The 12,282-nt window shown below is 38.4% G+C and overlaps 1 protein-coding gene and 1 long non-coding RNA gene across 13 annotated transcripts in view; one reads left to right on the forward strand and one right to left on the reverse strand.

Moving 5' to 3' along the window:
• Positions 1 to 12,282, forward strand: part of PTPRM (protein tyrosine phosphatase receptor type M) — a 408,835-nt gene that overhangs the window by 123,949 nt on the left and 272,604 nt on the right. The gene's annotated exons all lie outside the window — the stretch shown is intronic.
• LOC128417607 (uncharacterized) lies at positions 276 to 12,055 on the reverse strand. Its single transcript, XR_008331503.1, has 3 exons — positions 11,660 to 12,055; positions 1,609 to 1,731; positions 276 to 632 (listed from the first exon to the last, which is right to left on the reverse strand). It is a non-coding gene; the product is annotated as an uncharacterized LOC128417607 (long non-coding RNA).

Here is a 12,282-nt window from a genome sequence, read left to right on the forward strand (position 1 = left end):
TGATCTGTCAAATCCCCAAAAGGTGTTTAGTCTTTTATTCAGATGGCTAAGTAATATTAAAACATACCATCTTGTTTGCTGATAATATGATGGAACAGCTGAAGACAAGCTTTAAGAAAGTTCAGTTATTAATATTTATGGCTGTATGAATGCTCATCCAAGAAAATGCAGACTAATAATTGGGTGTAACTGCAAGAGGTTTTAAAAACTTCTGCTGAGCCACAGCATTTTTTAAGCAAGCTGTTTGGACTCCCCCCAATGAATAAATGAAGTGATTCAATTATTTAAAAGTTTACTCAAAAGCTAGTATACATAGTGATGGTTAAGAGAATGAGCTGAGAGCCATGGAGTCCCCAGTTTCACCTCATCTCACCCACGAACTCAGTTTTGCTCTTCTCCATCATCCCATTCTGCCGCACTGCCCCAAGTTCTCAGTAGTTGCTTGTTATTTTCATCTCTGACCTTGTTCCGCTCTCCTGCCCCTCCTCAGTTCATGCAGTTGGCTGGCTTATCACACCAGTAGTATCCCAGGAGATTGGAGCTGTTGCTTATGCTTTCAGATGCTTTAGCGGGTAGTGTGTGTACATCACTGGATATATCAGATGTGTTTTCTTTACAGTGCTTGGAAATTTCTGTTTAAAAAGGAGGTAGTTTGATTCAAGTTTATCAAAATGAACTTTTTAATTTATAAAAAATCAACTTTGGCATTTCCCCCTAGCATTCAGAATGTGGGGAGTCCCAAAATAAGTGATACGTTGCACACAAGTTATCAGATGTTTGACAGAATGTCAACTGGTGAAACTTTCCCATAATTGTATTTCCATACTAGAAAAGGCTTGGCTTGTTTAATTTGTGCCAGACATACAGCTGTTAAAGGCACAAGGCATCATTTGTTTTGTTTCTGTTCCTTTACTTCTTGCTGCAAGTTGCTCCTGTTAGAATAGAGAAAATCTTTTCAGAAGCAAAGATTTTTAAAACTTTCATATTTATTCCTTCTGATCGCTTAGCCATAGTTTTAAGGGCCAAGCATCCTTCGCAGCAGCAGCACCTCTTAATCTGCCGAATAAGCCTTAGACCATTGCCTTCATGTTTACATTCTAGCTTCCTTTCTAGATGCACAGTTGACTACTTCATTCTGAGCACTGATTGTTCTGGATCTTATGTATTACTACTAGCTTGCTATGACTGGCTGTAAAGCTGTTCTGAATGCCACCTTCCATTATGACCAGGGTAGTAATCTTGGACTCCCACTGACTTCAGTGGTGAAACACAACTTTTATATGTGGAGCATTACACCAGTGTTTGGAGTGGGACTGATCTTTCATTGACTATAGGATTTTAATCATATTCCTTGGCATAAATCAGTTATGATAGTGTATCTCTGCATCCTGCTGGTGTAACAAGTTTATTTGGAGTCCTCTCCTCATCCAGTGAATGTAATTCAATGATAGGACTGTGCCTACAAACTTTTTGCAATGGTCTTAACTAAATGCAACCAGTACCGCTGTAGAGAGAGTTTTGCCCCTCTTCTCCTGTTAACCCTTGTCTATAACGAGGATGTTATGCAAGGCATTTTAGTTGTAGCATAATAATTTAAAGTATAATTACCATTTTTTCTTTTGTTCGATGCATTCCTTTGTGTGGCATTACAAAAGTGTAGATGTTCTCAAAGGCACTGAAAAATCTCATTGTTGCTTGTAAGATATCTAAGTGAAAGCATCTTGATGTAATCTTATTGGAGACGTACACAAAGCAATTCATTAGTGTGAAGTATTATACTACATTTAACAGCTTTGATCAGAAGTCTTTGAATGTTGCATAATGGGTGTAAAGTTGGGGCTAGTATAGTTGAAATTTAACTGCAAGCTTATTTTAATATGTCCTTGGCCACAATTCACATTTAATATAAATTGCAAAGGCATTATCCAGCCACCACTGATTCACCTGGACTGCTGTAGATGCTGGGGAAATGGTGATCACTGCCTGCAGTCTGGTGATCACCTGGAAGCTGCCATCACTGGGTTCACATGGAGAGACTTTCTGCACAGTTTCTAACATGGGGAACACTTCCATGTGTTTATGTTAAAACATATTTAAAGCAGCTTTCATGTGTTAAATCTGCCATAAGGAGCTCTACCATGCAAAGGAGATTTGGGGCAGTTTCCTCATGGGGCTTCTAATTTTTCAGTTGGCTCTTATTAGTTAAAATATGCATATCTCACCCTTCTGGTGTAAAACTCAGGGGAGTCTTTAACACATACAACATTAACTGCGAAACAAAAAACAAAAAAACCCTGGGTCAGCAGTTGAAGATGCATAAAAACATTGCCGCCTTCAAAAAATAAAAGCTGTCTGGTATTAAAAGTTTTTCAATAATGTGTGAAAAATAGTGAGGGAAGGGGTCAGCCACACTTCATAGGGAAAGCTGTTTCATAATCTGAGCCCTTAAATCAAGCTGTTGATTAAAATGCTAGAAAACTATTATTAGGTTTTGCTACCCCACCCCACTGCTTTTACTGGTAGACCTTTAAAACCCCTTTCTGCATGCATTACTAACATAGTCTCAAAGTGAATGCAATAACATTTAATATGGCCATCATAATGTGGATTGAACACATGATTATTGCCTGTAGTTTGCATGAAAATGCAATAGAATATGTGGTGGCTGTGAGTGATAGCGGGGATTTAGATACCAACACATCCCAAGCCTTGCAGCCTGTATGGAGAGCGGGGAAGAACTTGCCATTGGGATGCTGACTTGACTTCAGCATGTTTACACTATTGCTGGTGAACAAATAATAAATCATTATCAATAGAGTTATTTGGTGTATTGTTGCTTCTTCTCAAAATCTTAGCAGTATTTTTTTGTGTGTGTGTGCGTGTGTGTGTGCGTGCACATGCTAAATTGAGGGGTAGGAGAGAAGCTGTTGCTTCCAAGAGGTTATTTTATTTTTAAAAGAATGCTGTCCATATTTACATCTGTATGTCCTAAGCTATGCCAATGGAAGGAGTTATTTTATTTTATATTATTTATAGAGAGAACTGAAAAACAAACTACCAATTTTTTTAGTCTGTACATTTGCTGGGAGTGGGCGAGTGGTGGTCTAAGTATTATTGAAACTAAAATGCAGCATATGTCTAATATTAATTACATTTTTTAAAAAAAATTGAAGGTATTTTTTTCAAATGTGTAGTCACATATGGTGTGATCAACATGGCACATTTTTAGGTATGAATTATTTATCTTTCTGCAGGGAGACTCTAACTTTCAAAGTGCACAAGGTACACATTTGAATTAAAAATAGTTTAATTTTTTTATTGCCATAGGGTAGCATTAGACTATACTCAAAGTACACCTATTGAAAGGAAAATAATTATTATTATTATTATTATTATTATTATTATTATTATTATTATTATTATTATTACCCTGCCCACCTGGCTGGGTTTCCCCAGCCAATCTGGGCGGCTTCCAACCGAATATTAAAAACAATACAGCGTCAGACATTAAAAACTTCCCTAAACAGGGCCACCTTCAGTTGTCTTTTAAAAGTAAAATAGTTGTTTATTGCCTTGATATCTGCTGGGAGGGCGTTCCACAGGGCAGGTGCCACTACCGAGAAGGCCCTCAAACTTAGTCATGTTCATTACTTTAAGTGGGTTCACTTAGAGCAAAACTAAGCTGAACACTACCCATAGTTGTTTTCTGCACATTTTATGTGCTGGTTAATAATAGTGTACATAAGAAACAGCTTTCCGATAGTCGTACAGTTTTTAATGTACCACTTCTACAAGTAGGCAGATTGACATTTATGATAATGATTATATATATTCTGCTCCTTGTTTTTTGAGCTTGGGGCTCATCCAGATTTGCGCTTGTCCCACCACTTTACCCTGGGAAACCCAATCTTTACCACTGAATTGGAGCAAACATCAGTTGAGCCCCAGATTGTGGGTGATGTCACATTGCTTGCAAGCTGCTCGGCTTCCGCCCACCACTGCCTGCTGCCTTGCCTCTGTTGACTCTGGCACTGCGGCAGCAACTAGGCTGAACCCTTGTGGAGATTGTGCCCATGTTGCTCTGTGCGACGTCACACTCATAACTCATTGGGTCGCCCGGCTGAACACCCACAGCGTGCACCCAAATGCACATGCACGCACACATCGAGATGGCACTTCCAACCTTCCACTCTTTGCTTTTGGAAGTCTTATTTATAAGAAGCTTCTGTAGGTGAGGAACAGCAGGGGAGAAGTGTTTTTAGAACCAAGGTGAAGCTGTCAAGCTGTTATTTTTGCTGTTGGATGCCATTCACGTAATCTTGCTTATAGTACTGAAATTTTGTTTTTGTATGTTTTTATATTTGCTGTTGTGCTGTTGTTTTATTATGTTGTTCTGAAATTGTTTTTGTACTGTTTGATTTTGAAATAGATTCCTGTTTTCTTTGTTGTAAGCCGCTTTAAGCACATTTTTTTGTGTATGGAAAAGTGGCATACAAATAAAATTACGAATGAAATGAAATTATGAACAAGCTGGTAAGGAACAAAGCAAGCAAATCAGAAGACAATAGAAAATGAAGCTGCAAAAGTACAGGCAAACATTGGCTGTTTAGAGTCTTCAGCATATGAGTTGTTGACGAAGTATCAGTATCTTTCTAGCTTCATTTTGAGATCTTGCATTGTTCTGGCAGTATTTCATGGAATCTGCATATCAAAGTGAATTATATTAAATAATACACATATTAATAATATTTAAAGGTTCTTTGCGACCCACAATATATATTTAAATTACACAGGCATGTAATAATTCTCTGGAGTTCATATATTGGGCATGTTATTCAAATAAGTTTTATAAATTCCTTCCAGGCTATATCCAGTGATATGTATATTTCTTTCCCTGAGGTTGTTTGATACCCAGTGGTGCCTTGATGTTCTTGCATTGCAGAACAAATAGTTATTATTTATTTTCCTGTAATTCTGTCTTTAAATGAAAGAGCCATGAGGGTGTATATCTTTCTTGCTGAGTTGTTATAGATGTACTTGCACTAATGGAAAATTGCTAATGTATTACAGTATTGTACATTAATATGAAACACTTACTGCTTGTTTTCTTTTTTATATATAAAAAATAGCTTCATCTTTCATAAATATGTCTAGATAAAATAAATGGAGGTAATTTCTGGTTAGAAAAACATTTGTTGGCTGTAGTGTCTGAATAAAGCAAGATGCAAGTATTCCTCCTCCCACTTCCGTTTCCATATGAGTATATAGATCACCAATAAGGATTTGACTCTTTGAAAAGATGGAGCAACTGACTGGTTTAGTGCTTTTAAATATGTTGGCGTTGGTAACTTTTGGTTTTATATGACTTCCAAGATCCTTTGTGATTGTTGCCAACAAAGACTTCATGGAACTGTGGATTTCAGTGGGCTTGTAAAAGAGTTTCATTTCCTTTATACCAGTGCTCTCATTAGGGTGCTATAAGCGTCTCTAGCACTGTGTGTGTGTGTGTGTGAGTGAGGGACGGAGGGTGGGACTCAAGGTACAGTGATCTCAAGTGCTTTACTGATGACTTCTGGCTGTTTGCTGTTCCAAACCAATAAAACAATTATTTTTCTGATGGTTGAGGCCCATTTCAAATGTGTAGGCAAAAATAAGCCCTGTAAAAATAAGAACTAACCTTTGTTCTCAATCTCAAATTATCTATTGATATATTAAACAAACAACAGACCATCCTATCCAGAAGATTTCCACAGTTGTCTCTTCTTGTAGTCAAATAAATTTTACTCAGAGTAGACCCACTAAAGTTAATAGACCTAAGTTAGTCATGGCCATTAATTTTAATGGGTCTACTATGGGTAAAAGTTGACTACAATCCCATGTTTACAATTTTTGCTAAGGTCAACATGGCAGTAAATACGGAAAACTCACAAATATTAGACAAAATAAAAGTAAGGCTAAATAAAATGTGACAGATACCAGTGGAAGAGTCACCCCATAAAGAATCTCCAGTAAAGGTATACTTAATCCTTTCTTGAGAAATATAAAGTATCTCACTCAATTTACTAGATTACTCTTGCTGAGAATTGTGATCATTATTATTATTATTATTATTGTGATGATGATGATGATGATTAAAGTTTGAGTTTGCTTGCTAGCAGCTGCACAAACAATGAATACTTAAACAGTAATAACTTTGAAGCAATGTTAAAAACACACAACAGAAAGATGGGGACCCTTGAGAAGCCTATCAGAATTTGAAATATGCATGATTGCGCAAAGTCAAAAAAAAAAGAAACTCCTCCTCTAGAATTTAAGTATTCCAAGCAAAGTTGGCTAGCCTTGTCTCTGAAGGAAACAATCAAATACAAGAAGTACTAAGGCTTATTTATCCAGAGAAATTGAGTATAACAAAAGTGCAACAGATCAGTCTATTTATCACCTGAACAGAGATAAATGGAAAGCTGTAAACAATGATAATGAGTAGTGAAAAGATTAATCTTTTAATTTTCTCTCTTCCCTCTATGAGCTCCTCTACTCAGCATTCCTTCTAATTTTGAGAAGCTGACCGCATAGTCCACAAATCAGTTAAGATACAATGCTGAGATTCAAGCAAGCTGATTCCCTTGGAAATTAATGAGAATAATAGACTATCTTAAAAGCTAAGGACTGTGGCTTAGCAGGTGTATAAATCAGAATATTTGCTTCTAAATAAAGGAAGATGTGCCAGGAGGTATGATATTATTTTAAAAACTAGTAGTCCATAAGTTCCAACATTCTGCCAATAAAAATCAGGACGCGGGCCTTGCACTTCCTTCCCAAAGCCCAGTAAGCTTCTGCCTGGCTTAGGTAAGGAGCCGTGATGCTCTGACAGGGTGTGAAAGCCCTTATGCCTCTTTCCCAAAGCCCTGTAAATGCTTGCTGGCTTTGGGAAGGAGGCAGAAGGGCTCCAGGGTCCTGTCAGAGCCTCATACCTTCTTCCCAAAGGCTAGAAAATGCTCCTTTACAATGCTTCTGCCGCTACAGGAGCCGCTTCTACAGTCCCCATCCACAGGCGACGTGAAATTGGGGCAGCCCAGGATGAAGGCAGAGTCTGGGGCACCTTCAAAGAAAACATGCTTGTCCCACTTAAATTGGGGCACTTAGAATGTATGGTAGTCCCGTCCTTTTACCTTGACACTTTCACAATACAGTGGTACCTGGGTCTCGAATTTAATCAGTTGCAGGAGTCTGTTTGACTCCGGGAACGGTTCAAAAACCAAGGTGCGGCTTCTGGAAGCGGCAATCAGAAGCCACGGAAGCTGCATCGGACGTTCAGCTTCCAAAGAACGTTTGCAAACCGGAACACCCACTTCTGGGTTTGTGACGTTCAGTAGCCAATTTGTTCGACAACTAAGCCATTCGTCTACCAAGGTACCACTGTATCTTTTAAATGTAAAGAGTATGAGACGACACAGTCTTTGAAGAGCGGAATTGTGTAGTGCTGTATCGTTATAATACGGCTATATTAGTTATTTTTACAATTTTATTGGCAACTGTAATATGTATGCTATTCTTTATTGGAAAAATATTGTCATAGTATCTCTCTGTCATACAAAACTGTTCCCACACTGACATCTCTCAGAATGTATTAGTCCTACTTCCTGTTTCAGAGCCTGGTTAAGGAAGAAGGGATTTAAGGGGATGGACTGCAGGGGTGAGAGCTTTCTTAGTATTGGTGTTTGGCTGTTTTCACCCACATGACCACTCTCACACCTATCTTTAGATGTAAGTAGGACAGTTGTGCATTTACAGTACAGGTCTATCACTATCACATAGTTTGTGTCTTTAATGACATGCTGACCTTAATTATGGACTTCTGTTATTGGGCATCAACTAGGTATCAGTGATAATGACTGTTATGTATCATGCTTTAGGTCACATACATCTTGTATTGTCATTGTTCATTCTATAAGAGTTCAGTGTTGTCTAGTTCATTATGGGGAGAAGAAACCTGTCACCTGAGTGACATCAATTTCCCTTTTTCTCTAGCCCTTTTCACATGCTACTCATATTCTCAGCAATCATGGATACAACAGGAAGCAAGACTGTGCCTACAGTGTTCCATTTCCCACTGGCCTTGCCCCATTGCTGTTCACACGTTAAGCACCAAGTCTGCAAATGGGTGTCTCTTCATAAGCAGCTTAAGCAGACGTTTATTTGCAGATGTCCATGTGGGGTACATAAACATCAGTGGGATAGGACCAGTTGAGGGCACCATGTTCAGTGCCAGCAGCACAGCCATGTATGCTCCCCGTAGTATCTTATGATTACCCTACATGTGAGTGATGCATGAAAAGAGTGTTTGAATTCAAAGGAAAGTTTCTTTCCTTAGTGACAGCTGTATGCATCTCTGTATCAAATAACTTTTTGAAGATGAATAACTTTTTAAAATAACTTTTTTAAGCAGGGCAGAGTGTGTAAATGAACTAAGGGTTTCTTCAAAACTTTTTGTAAAAGATCTGAAAAACAATAGTTAGAGATGAGATGAAACATCACCACAGGTATAAATTTCTGCCTAGCAGCTGTGAGTCAGTCATGGCAATTATAGAATCATGGATCTGGAAGAGGCCAAAAGGCCTTCAAATTGAAACCATACACACTATAGCCATGCCGCACAATCTAGACCATTTTGTATCATAGTCTGAACGCAAGTGCACCGTCAAAGATGACTGCAGAGTAAACAGCAGTGCGTCTTGACAATGCATTTTGTCCCCTCAATTGAAAGCTTGAATTTGTACTGTAGATTATTGCGGGCAGTCAGTTTCTTGCCTCTGATGTTTTATTGTGTTTTGACAGTGTCTGTTTTAATGTTGTGTTAACGTTTGGAATTTTTATGTATACCACTGTGGAATCCATATTTGTGTGAAGGTACGATTTACAAAATTTTAAAATAATAAAATTAATGGGGACAAGAAAGAGAGTTCTGCAGAGGTTATGGAACCTTGCAGTGAGCCCAAACTCTACCAGGTAGTGATTGGTCCCTGGCAAGAGGGACATCAAATTCTTCTGGATACAGATCACCACCATAATGTTCTCTGGCATCAAGAAGAATTTTCCGTAAGGTTCTCCTTTGGATCACCCTTCCTTCTGGTTCCAAATAAAGTAACTAGCTGAAAACAGACTATTTGAATTCAAGCAATAATTAACAAACATATAAAACACTGACACCTCAATAACAAGAAGGATCCTTTCCCTATTCCAAGACACAGATTCCATTCTAAGCAGCAGACTAGGATGTCCAAATGTGCAGTCATCTCATAAGGTTGTTGTAACTCTCAGACACATAACAGGTGATGGTAGTATTACTCTGCAGAAAACAAAGGGTTGTACTCAACATAGCTTTAAGAAGAATGTTCTATTGGTGCAAGGATTTCTCCTTGAGCAGCAGAACGTTCTGCTCCTTCCCTTTCCCATGTCCTCTAAATCTGTTCTGGCATTTCCCTCCACTCTCCAAGACAGATTTTTTTGGGAGGGAAGTGGTCTCATTGTGCTAGTGCAAATACATAATGGAATACCACCCCGAGTATCTAATCATGATAATAGGACTTTTCTTTTAGATGCCGAACCACTAAAACCACTTTAGAGGGATTTTAAAGGGGTTAAACAAATGAATGGAGGAGCTTTGGATGGCCGTCTCCTTTCTACAGTCTTAGCATAGAGAAATTTTCCTACCTAACCAACTCTGAATTTACCAAATTAATGAGGGTTGTGTGAGACAGTGAGGTCTTCTTCACTTTGACTCTGAGAAGATGGTCCTTCTTTAGTTAGAAAAAAATATCCAGTTCCTTTTCTTCATAGCAGCTCTTTTAAAAACCACATATATCTCATAAAAGCACTTCCATCTCCTGCTTAGACAAGAAAGTTTCTGAAGAGGTGGGCTATGTGACATCCTAAGGAGTGCCTTCAAGGAAGTTATTTGCTATTACCTGCCTCCTACTGGTCAGACAGAACTGCCTTCCAGTTTGGAGTGACACCTGAGAAACCGACTTTTATATTTGCTCATTGCTAATGCATACAGGAGTAAATCCAGATGAAGAGTTGATTGGCAGAATGGAAAGGAGACTCTGCTATAAAATTGAATTGTGTCAGCAGCTTGTTTTGCTTCCTATTTTTCCCATCCAAAAAGAAAGTACGTAAGAAGGAGGAATTGTTAACAGCTTTCTTCTCATCTGAAATTTAATTACTATGTATGAGCAAAATAATTCCATAGAAGTATTAAACAATATTAATATAAGGTTGCCTATCATTGACATTTTCCAGCCATTGCTTTTTCTGTTTCTGGGTATGATCTCTGAGAATTTTATTACTAAAATATATTGCAAAGTGACAGAGAATTAGCAAAAGATGAGGTGATGCCGTACATTTAAAAGACTAATCCAGTATTCATTGTCTCTGATCTGTGTTAAAATTAATGATATTAGATAATCCACCAATTGAACAGATAATGAAGTGAAAGTAATAAGGACTTAATAAAACTGTTTTTCTTTTATTAAATTACCTTACTTTTTGAGCTTATTGAAGTTTATGTTTAGCGTTCTAACAAAACTCAGATGAAGAGCATTGGGGAGAGGGGTGGATGGAGATAACTCTACTATGTTTTTTCTGATTTTCACAGATATATGAACTACTATTGCAGTTTAATCTTGTTTTATTTAGACTATTTCTATATTACTTAATATAAAATATAAGTCTAAGTGGTATACAGAAAACTAAAGCAACAACAGACAACTTAAACAGCATTTTTAAAACAAAAATGCTGTTACATATACAGCTGTTACATTAACACAAAATTTCTAATGTATATGAATCCCTTCTCCTTCTGACGCACCTCCCCTCATCCACCATTACTCTCTTTTCCCACTTTTTTACTGGTGTTGCCACCCTTCAGGAGTCCTGCTTGCTTGACTGACTTTCTTTTATATACAGAACACTTTACTATAAACTATTTAACTTCTACCCTGAGGTCCTAATGATACTTTCCTGCATCTGTTTGCAAAAAAATTGCCTTTTTTCTTCAGCAGTTCAGTCTAGGGGAGGGAAGAAAGAAATGACCAGAGGCCACAGCAATTCACTGAAAAATCCAAATGGTCCCACTGGCCTAAAAAGATTGGTGATCCTTCATCTTTAGCCTCTCCAACTGGGACATGATCTCAGATTGTAATAACAGGGAGTTTGTTAGTTTTCACTGACTCTACTTGAGCTTCATGTGATCCTCCTCCTCTGGTTCTGTCACAGGAAGTTGGTGGGGCACAACAAGAACCCCTGCTCCCAGGCGCAAACCTTTGTCAGGCTGAGGAACAACATGAGCCAATAGGGGTTGTGTGGGTGATTCTTATGGCTGGATCTGGCATCTACGGTGTGAGGCTGTGCTGTTTGAGTGATTGGGCTGAAACCACAGTATAGCACTGAGCAGATGGTCATACTGACAAGATTAAGTGATAATTACCTCCTCCCCTGCACAGTGAGACTTAGATATACTTTCAGATCTGATTATGCTGACTAATCAATGAGATGCGCACAGTGTAGGCAGCCCAACTCTACATGCATATTTCTGAATAAGGGCATTTATTAGTGGTAGAGTGAAAATGGAAGAGAGGAATCCCACATTTCCCAAACTTACCAAAGTGTTTGTGGGAGAAGGTAGATAGTTTCCAGGAAACAGCTCAGTAGGGCCTCATGCCTTTAACATTGTTGTTCATGCTCACAGTGTACTAATGCTGGGAATTGTGGGAAATGTTCCCCATTGTCTTTAGATATTATAGTACGTTAAAGACACATGCACAGCAGTATCTGGAGACACGATGAACTCCTTTTCCATGGTTTCAGGCATCTGTGTGTCCTGCTGTGCAGATGTGGCAACATTCAGAGGAAAAAGGAAACCCTACTGAATGTCCTCCTTGTTGCCCCTCCACTTTGGTAAGTTAGGAAGGGTGGCATTTGCAATAAGCGGGCCTCAAGCAGGCCTCTAGGTGCCATCACTCCCAGGGAGACCTAGATATCTCACCAGAATGGAACGGATCAGTTGTTTAAAAGGGTTAATTTCAGGTGCTTGGTGGAAGTCCTTATTTTATTTTATTTTATTTTATTTTATTTTATTTTCAGTTTGTTCTTAAATATGTATACCACCCTTCATCCGTACATGTTAGGGCAGTTGACAGCATAGAGATGCCACATAAAAGCACAAAATGCATAATAAAAACAAGAAGAAAAGGGGGGGCCAAACCAATAAGCCCCTTACCCCAC

The sequence above is a fragment of the Podarcis raffonei genome, chromosome 7, assembly GCF_027172205.1.
Source record: "Podarcis raffonei isolate rPodRaf1 chromosome 7, rPodRaf1.pri, whole genome shotgun sequence".
Lineage (NCBI taxonomy): Eukaryota > Metazoa > Chordata > Lepidosauria > Squamata > Lacertidae > Podarcis > Podarcis raffonei.